This window comes from Myotis davidii, unplaced genomic scaffold, assembly GCF_000327345.1.
Source record: "Myotis davidii unplaced genomic scaffold, ASM32734v1 scaffold194, whole genome shotgun sequence".
In the NCBI taxonomy this organism is placed as follows: Eukaryota; Metazoa; Chordata; class Mammalia; order Chiroptera; family Vespertilionidae; genus Myotis; species Myotis davidii.
In genome coordinates this window covers 76,481-83,772 of record NW_006286673.1, presented here as the reverse complement: position 1 = coordinate 83,772, position 7,292 = coordinate 76,481, and the positions used below count along the sequence as shown (strand labels likewise).

Below are 7,292 nucleotides of genomic sequence, written 5' to 3'. Positions count from 1 at the left end.
AAGGCCCGAGAGAGCAAAGAACGGAATTCGCGAGGGTCGACAGAGGCGCTTACCGGAGGAAGGCCGGCTGAGACGGTCGGGACTGCTGTCGTGAACCGGAAGGGAACGTGCTTTACACCTCACCGTAGACCCTACTTTACGGCTCGCCGTAAAATCTACTTCCTTTCCTCCGAACGCCGGGGCGCGCTCTACGGCCGCTTGTGTCTGTGGATTCCTCTCCAAAACGTTTGGTAACCGGGCGGGGCTTGAGAGGGCAGATGAGTGAGAGCGATACTTCTGGTTTCGGGGCCTGTGCTTTGTTTAAATTATTGTGGATCCGAATCATCACCCAGTTACCCCAGCCAGAAACCGGGGGACGCCTCCCGGCTGACACGCCTCCCCTCTGACGTCACCACTAGGGGTCGAGACCTGTCTGCGTTCCGCTGCCGCGTATCTCACAATCTTGCCCGCCGTCGCGCTGTCTCACATTGTTGCGCTCAGGTCCGTGTAATTGCAGGCAGTTCCTGCCTGTCGCCGCGGAATGCAACCCTGTCCCCTCCGAGCTCTCACCACCTGCACCCAGAGAGGAGGGTTTGTGGCCAGGGAGGATGCAAATACTGGTGGGTTCCAGTCGTTTTAAGCATATCCAAAACTCATTCCATGGCCCAGTACACGGTCTGTCTCGGCGAGTGGTCCTGGTGCTCCTGAGAAGAATGTGCAGCTTTGTGTGGGTTCAGCGCTCGGTCCATGCCCGTATTGCCCCGTTGGTGGAGGAAGTTGTTCAGGTGTTCTCTGTCCTTACTGATTTGCCGTCTACTTGTTATGATCAGTTACTGCTCAGCATATTGAAATCGCAGCATATTGAAATGATGATTATGGTGCTATTTCTCCTTCAAGTTAGCTCTGTCAGCTTTGGATTCATGTCTTTTGAAGCTCCACTTATTAGGTCCGTATCCGCTCAATATGAATTGGTTTTTATCCATATCGATTTTACTAAGAAGTGAGAGATCCACGAGAGCAGGGATTGTGTATTTTATCTGTGTCCTTCCACCTAGCACAAGATCTGTTTCATACTGTATACTGTGTACACACTGAGTGCCTGATACATGAATGAAAGAATACTTCCTCTTCCCCGGATCCGACCCCTTCTTTCCCTGACAGTGCTGTGTGAAAAGAATAAAGGCAGATCCTTGCTATCTGGACACTTCTCCCCAGTAAACATGCTTAACCTGGGGAGTGTGCTGCAGCTGGAATTAGAACAGGTGCTGGATATATAGTGGGAAGATAACATACATGTCCCCATTCTGGAGAGCTTACAGCACATGAGGGTGTCACGTGTAATCGCCCCATTCTCAAGGCAAACATCTGTACTAGTCTAGGTTCTGTGTGTGTGTGTGTGTGTGTGTGTGTGTGTGTGTTAATTATAAGAAATTGGCTCCCACAATTATGGAGGCTGCGAAGCCCCAATATTAACACTCAAGATGGAGATTTAAGAGAGCCAATGGTGTCAGTTTGAGTCCAAAAGTCTGAGAACCAAAAGAGCTAATGGTGTAAATTCTGGGCTGAGTCCAGGTCAGAAAAAGACCAATGTCCCCCTTCAAAAGCCATCAGGCAGAAGGAATATCTTCTTACTCAGGAAAGTCAGCTAATTTGTTGTATTCAGGCCTTCAAGTGGTTGGCTGATACCTGTCCACATTAGAGAGGGCAATCTGCTGTACTTTACCAGTTAATATGTTAATCTCATCCAGAAACACCCAAAATAATGTTTGACCAAATATCCGGACTAGCTACGTTGACACATAAAAATAACCATCACAAAGGTACACCATCTTAACTGAAGCAGTGTAGAGTGGGGTGTTTATGTGTGCTGACCCTAGAATCTAGGAAAGACTCCTGCTCCATCACGTGGAATCCTGAGAGTTACTGAACTTGTCTGTGTTTCAGTTTATTCATCATGAACGTGTGATTAACTAGAATACCCATCTCCTGGGGGTGAGGGTGAGAATTGCTTGAATTAATATTCAGAACAGTTGGGTTTTAATTATTTCACATAGCTGTTATTAAATTAACATAAAAACGGTTTCATGAATATTTTAAAAATCTCTTCACACGGGAGAAAGTAAAACTGGCTTTAGATTTGAGCTTTCCTATTTGTGGCTGAGTTTCTGATCTGCCTCCCTGAGACTTCAGTCAATTTGAACCTGTGAAGAGTCACCCATTTCCAGATATATCTCTGATTATTTTACAAGCAGCTAACCTTGCTGCTTATGTATGAGTTTTTTGTGCTTAACTCTTATGGGGTGATTCTTTCTCTTTTGTTCTTAGGGGTTGCCCCATTGTTCTTATGTATGAAGTTAGTACTGTGTAAGCAGCTTAAACAAAATGTCATAGAAATCCAAGGGATGAAAAGTCATTACTGGCTAGAATTAACCAGAGTGACCTGTCCGTAGACAACTAATCGTTTAACCCAGGAATAATCTGATTTGGAACTGGCTATTAGAGAAATGCCAAAGGGATTTTTTTAATGAAGCTATTTTAGAGAAAGGACTCTAAAAGTGTAGTCTGAAAAATCTTTTTGAAGCCAATAATCCTTTTTATCTGAAATCATCCTCAATTCTGTACAATGTAACTTCTCCAGAGTTAACTTTTTCTTGGCCCACAAGCATCTGTTTGCTGTCTATCATAAAGAGGACACGAAGCTCTAGTTCCTGTATTTAAATTCTTCAGTTGAAAAATGAAAAAAACTTGTTTAGATTTCTTAAAACTCACCTTCTCTAAAATGGGGCCTGGTTCTTAAAATTTGGAGAAGAACCTGTCTTTGAGACTGGTATACATTAACATGAAAAAATGTGATACATAAATGCTGCTTAAAGTAATATGTTAAAACATTGAGGTACAGTACCAAATTATCCTGGTTAAATAGCTCAAAATCAATTCAAACTTAATTAAATAGATATATTTTTAAAAGTAGAAAAGTTAAGGCACCAAACTCAGTGTTTCAAGCCAGGGTGTACCACTTCCTAAGTTTTACTAGTCTCCCTTAGTATTACTTTATTTCTTCATGAAATCTGAATAAAACTGTATATACTTCACAATGTGTATGCGGTGGTTATGAGAGGAAAAAAATACAGTATACAAAGGACTTAGTAGTAGGGAAGCAGTACATTTAAAAGTGTTTCATTTATTTGTTTATTTGCAATCACCCTTTGTGCAGTAGTTATAAAGTCTAAGATTATATTGTGTAAAAATTTTACAGGAAATTACTGTAGCTTTGGATAATTTACTAGTCAAATGGTCAAGAGATGCCAAAACTCAGTTTTACGTCTGTAATCTCAAGAGAGTATGTACTTGAGATATAGTGTTTATTTTGCAAAGTTAAAATGAGGAAACTGATGGAGGAAATTTCTCAGGTTCCTCAAATCTCCAAAATTTGAAGTGGTACTCACTCACCTGGGTTGTATTAATAGTTTCAAACGTTTCCCCTTAAAATACATCTTTGTTTGCATTTTGAGAAATGGCCATTAGAGGGCAGGAGAACTAAACTAAAATCCACGTGTGGTTGCCAAGCTTGAAGTACTACACTATATATTAGAAGGATTATTTTCAACTAATAAATAACTATTTTTAATCATACAATTATTTTTCCTCAATTGTATCTCCTAAATAAATAAATTCATCTCTACAGTCACTAAATATTTCCCAAGCTTAAGTGAAGCACATTCTAAATATAGGTATTCGTTTACAATTTGCCAATTTTCTCTGTATCCATCTAAATAACCAATAAAATAATTATTTTTAAAAATGATGTCTATAAAAACACATTAGCCCTACATTTTTAACTTCTCACAGAAATATAAAACTATTTTCACATTGCTTCAATTTATGAACTATTTTTGGAAATTCAAAAAATTATTTGTATATTGTAAAAATAGCCTCACAATATTCAAAATGTTTTTATGTCTTCTACCTCATTGCTCAATTCCATAGGTAACTCTGCTAAGTTTCTCATCTCCAAAAATCCAAAATTTGAAGCAGAATTCACATACCTGGGTTGCATTAATAGTTTCAAATGTGGGAAACAGCTTTGTCTGCATTTTAAGAAATGACCATTAGAGGGCAGTAGAAGAACCAAATTGAAAGCTACATGTGGTTCCCAACCTTGAAGTACTACACTATATATTACTAAGCATACTAAGCATATAGATGGATAGTTAGAATGGGGGGTGTGTGTGTGCACATGCCCTTGTGTGGGAATAGCCAGAAGAATCGGCCCCACATGGGAAAAGTGGGCAGGGGGCCCCAGGATCTTAGGTATCCTCTTCCCATATGGATGCCCACCTCGCTCTGAACCAATTTCTACCTTTCCTGGCCTCAGTTTCATGATTATCTCATGAGGATTGGACAGGGAACCGCGTGAGCCCAGCTCAAAGTGGATCCGGCCCCTGGATGAGGGTGGCAGGGCACACTCAGGGGCGCATGGCTTCCCTCCACATGTGGACTCCAGCAGAGCAACCAGCCTCATGTCCATGGAGGGGCACACACAAGGGCTTGGACAGTGTGTGCATGAGATGCCACCTCATGGCATGCACAATGTACCAATGGTTCCCAGCCCGGCCAGTACCACTGGACCTCAGCAGCCATTGCTCTGAGACCCCACAACCTCTGGAACCATTGCCTTACCCTACTCCAGCCAGTTGGGCCAGAGACCTGGGGACATGAGCGTTGTGGAACAGCCCCTGTCCCACTGTCCTTATCCCCAGACACTACATGAGGGGCCAGCTCTGTGCATGGCTAGGACAGGAGTCTTAGAGGAGGCAGTGGACACTCCAGGCAGGGAGAAATTTAGGCTGCCTTCCCCTTCTTCCTTTATGCCCCTCCCTGTTTTCTCTGGCAGAAGCCCAGGGCATGAGTTCCTGCCTGTCCCTGGCTGGTGTAATGGGGAAGGTGGGACTCCTGGGAGGAGGTGGCCCCACAATGAGAGCAGAGTAAGTATTTAGAGTGATTATTGCTATTAGAGGACCCCATGTGATCGGTGAGTCCACCCCATTTTGGAGATGAGCAGTGGGTACCAGAGCTCAAGGTCCCCCAGCTGTAAGTGACCAAGGCCAGCTGAACTGAGGCTCTGCAAAGTCAGGATATGAGCTTGCTTGTCCCAGGGCTGTAACACCACCCCAGGTCAATGTGACCCCAAAGGCTGTGCTGTTAACAGAAGCCCAAGGAGGTGGCCCCTGAGCCCAGCCTGGAGGTGAATCCATCATAGATGGGGAGCACTGCAGGTGGGGAGTTGTGAGGCAGGCCAGGGCTTGCAGAGTCCCCAGGTGAGAAAGCTCTAGGGGAGGCTGGAATAGGGGCAAGGAGTGCACACTGGGAGGGTGAAAGAACCAAGCCACACAGGGCTCTGAATGTAGGCAAGGAGTCCTTGGGGGGTGGGGGGGAGGTTGTAAGAAATAATCCAGGTAGTCTATCGGCATACTAGAACTGGAGAGAGCTGAGTGTAGCATGTTACCTACCCTCACCAAAGCATAGATCCCCAAGAGCTCTCCAGAGAAGAGAAGAGACCTGCCTCAGTGTCCTCGTGTACAGTGGAGGGCTGTGGTAGTCGTCTGCCTCCCAACTGGTCAACAGCTGAATTGACCTCTCCCAGAGACACTCAGAGCCTTGGGTATCTTCTACTCTCTGGGATCTAAAAGACAAATTACTTTTGCTAAGGAATGCTGGCATGGGCCCCTCCCCACCACCTATCATTGTCCTCTGTGAATTTCCCTTGTGTCTTCTTGGGTGTGGTCATTGACACCTGTGCCCAAGGGCACCCTGGGACACCCACTTTCCCAGTAGGGCTAGCTGTGCAGTCAGACACAAGGGCCCCAAAGGAGAACGCAGGACCGGTGACAACTCCCACTCCAAGTCCTGTGACCATAACAGATACAGTTCTCCCTCACAAAGGGCACTTGCTGGTGTGCTCAGTGAGCACTCAGCTGGCTCCTCCAGCTCTGAACTGAAGGAGATCACCATGAGCTTTTCCCTAGCGTTCTCTGATGGCCAAGAAAAGAAGGTGAGTGCCTTCCCCTTCTCCCTGTCAGCACTGCCACAGCACCTCCCTTCTGAGCCCCGTGTTCCCCAATCTGCACCCATGAAAAAGTCAAGAAGTCCCAGTTTCTAGAATTTCCGGAAGCTGCACCCTGGCATGGGGTCCCCTGCAGAGTCTGGAACTTCTCCTGACCTTACCATCCCCCACTGTTCTGGGAGTCAGCCTCCACTTAGTCCTTCCAAATCTACAGCATTGGTTCAACCTCCAGCAGCGTCTCGTCAGCTTCCGCTGTGCCCTTGACTGCCACACAGCCACAAGCCTGGTGCCTCCGTGGTCTGCAACCACAGCTCCTTGCAGTTGATGCACATCCAGCAGGTGGGCGGCACTGCTTCATCCCTGTCAGCTCAGAGAATGCAGCAGCAACATGGACGAGCACCCTCCTGATATCCAGGGGTGGGGTGGTCCCCTCTCTTGGACTTCTCTGGGTATAGACCTCTCCTGAGCAGTGACTTTGACAAGTAGCCAGTCTGGCCCTTCCAGACAGCATATCTAGTTCTGAACCTGACTCTTCCTCTGAAACAGGTGCTGCTCCCGTTCCAGCCTGGGACTGCTCTAATTCTGGAATCTGGAGCAGGTTCTAGCTCTAGAAGTGGTGATGCAACTGTTGCTGGATTTGGCACAGGAGGCCCCAGTGGCCTCTAACTCTGGAGCTGGTGTTAGAGCTCTTGCTGGAGTTGGTTGGTTCTCCTCCTGGTGGTGGTGCTGAGCTGACACTGGAGCTGTTTCTAGTTCAAGAGCTGGTGCTGGAGATGGCTGTGAAGCTAGTGCAGGAGGTGGTCCTGGCACAGGCTCTAACTTTGTAACTGACACTAGAGCTAGTCCTGTAACTGGCCCTTCCTCAAGCCTTATGGTGGTTCTAGCTCTGTATCTGGCCCTGGTCCTAACCCTACAATTGGTTTGGGACCTGACTAGGCCGGGATGAGCCTGTGTACAGTGGGGGACTCAGGTGGCCATCTGCCTCCTCCCAGGGATGCCACGATGCCTAGAAATCCCAGAGCTTGTTTCTTTTCAAAATAGCCATTCAGGAGGGTATATACTCAGGTCTGAGTGAGGGAACTGAGGGGACGCCGCACCTGCCCAGCTCACCAGAATGCTCTTGTACATGTTGCTGTTCACATCCAGGCTGACAAAGTGGGCACAGGGAGGTGGAAGCGGAAGACAGAGAGGGGCTGCTGGGAGTTGACCTATGCTTGGATGACCTGGGGATAACAGGGATGTTGGCTCC

General features: G+C 46.4%; 1 protein-coding gene across 3 annotated transcripts in view; it reads left to right on the top strand.

Moving 5' to 3' along the window:
• Positions 1 to 59: 59 nt before the first annotated feature.
• AKR1E2 (aldo-keto reductase family 1, member E2) overlaps positions 60 to 7,292 on the top strand; it is a 32,278-nt gene continuing 25,045 nt past the window's right edge. For 2 of the 3 annotated variants that reach the window (XM_015560299.1, XM_015560300.1), the window contains exon 1: positions 60 to 480. The gene's annotated coding sequence lies outside the window, so the exon portion shown is untranslated. The remainder of the gene's footprint in view (positions 481 to 7,292) is intronic. The other variant, XM_015560301.1, reaches the window with a different exon arrangement.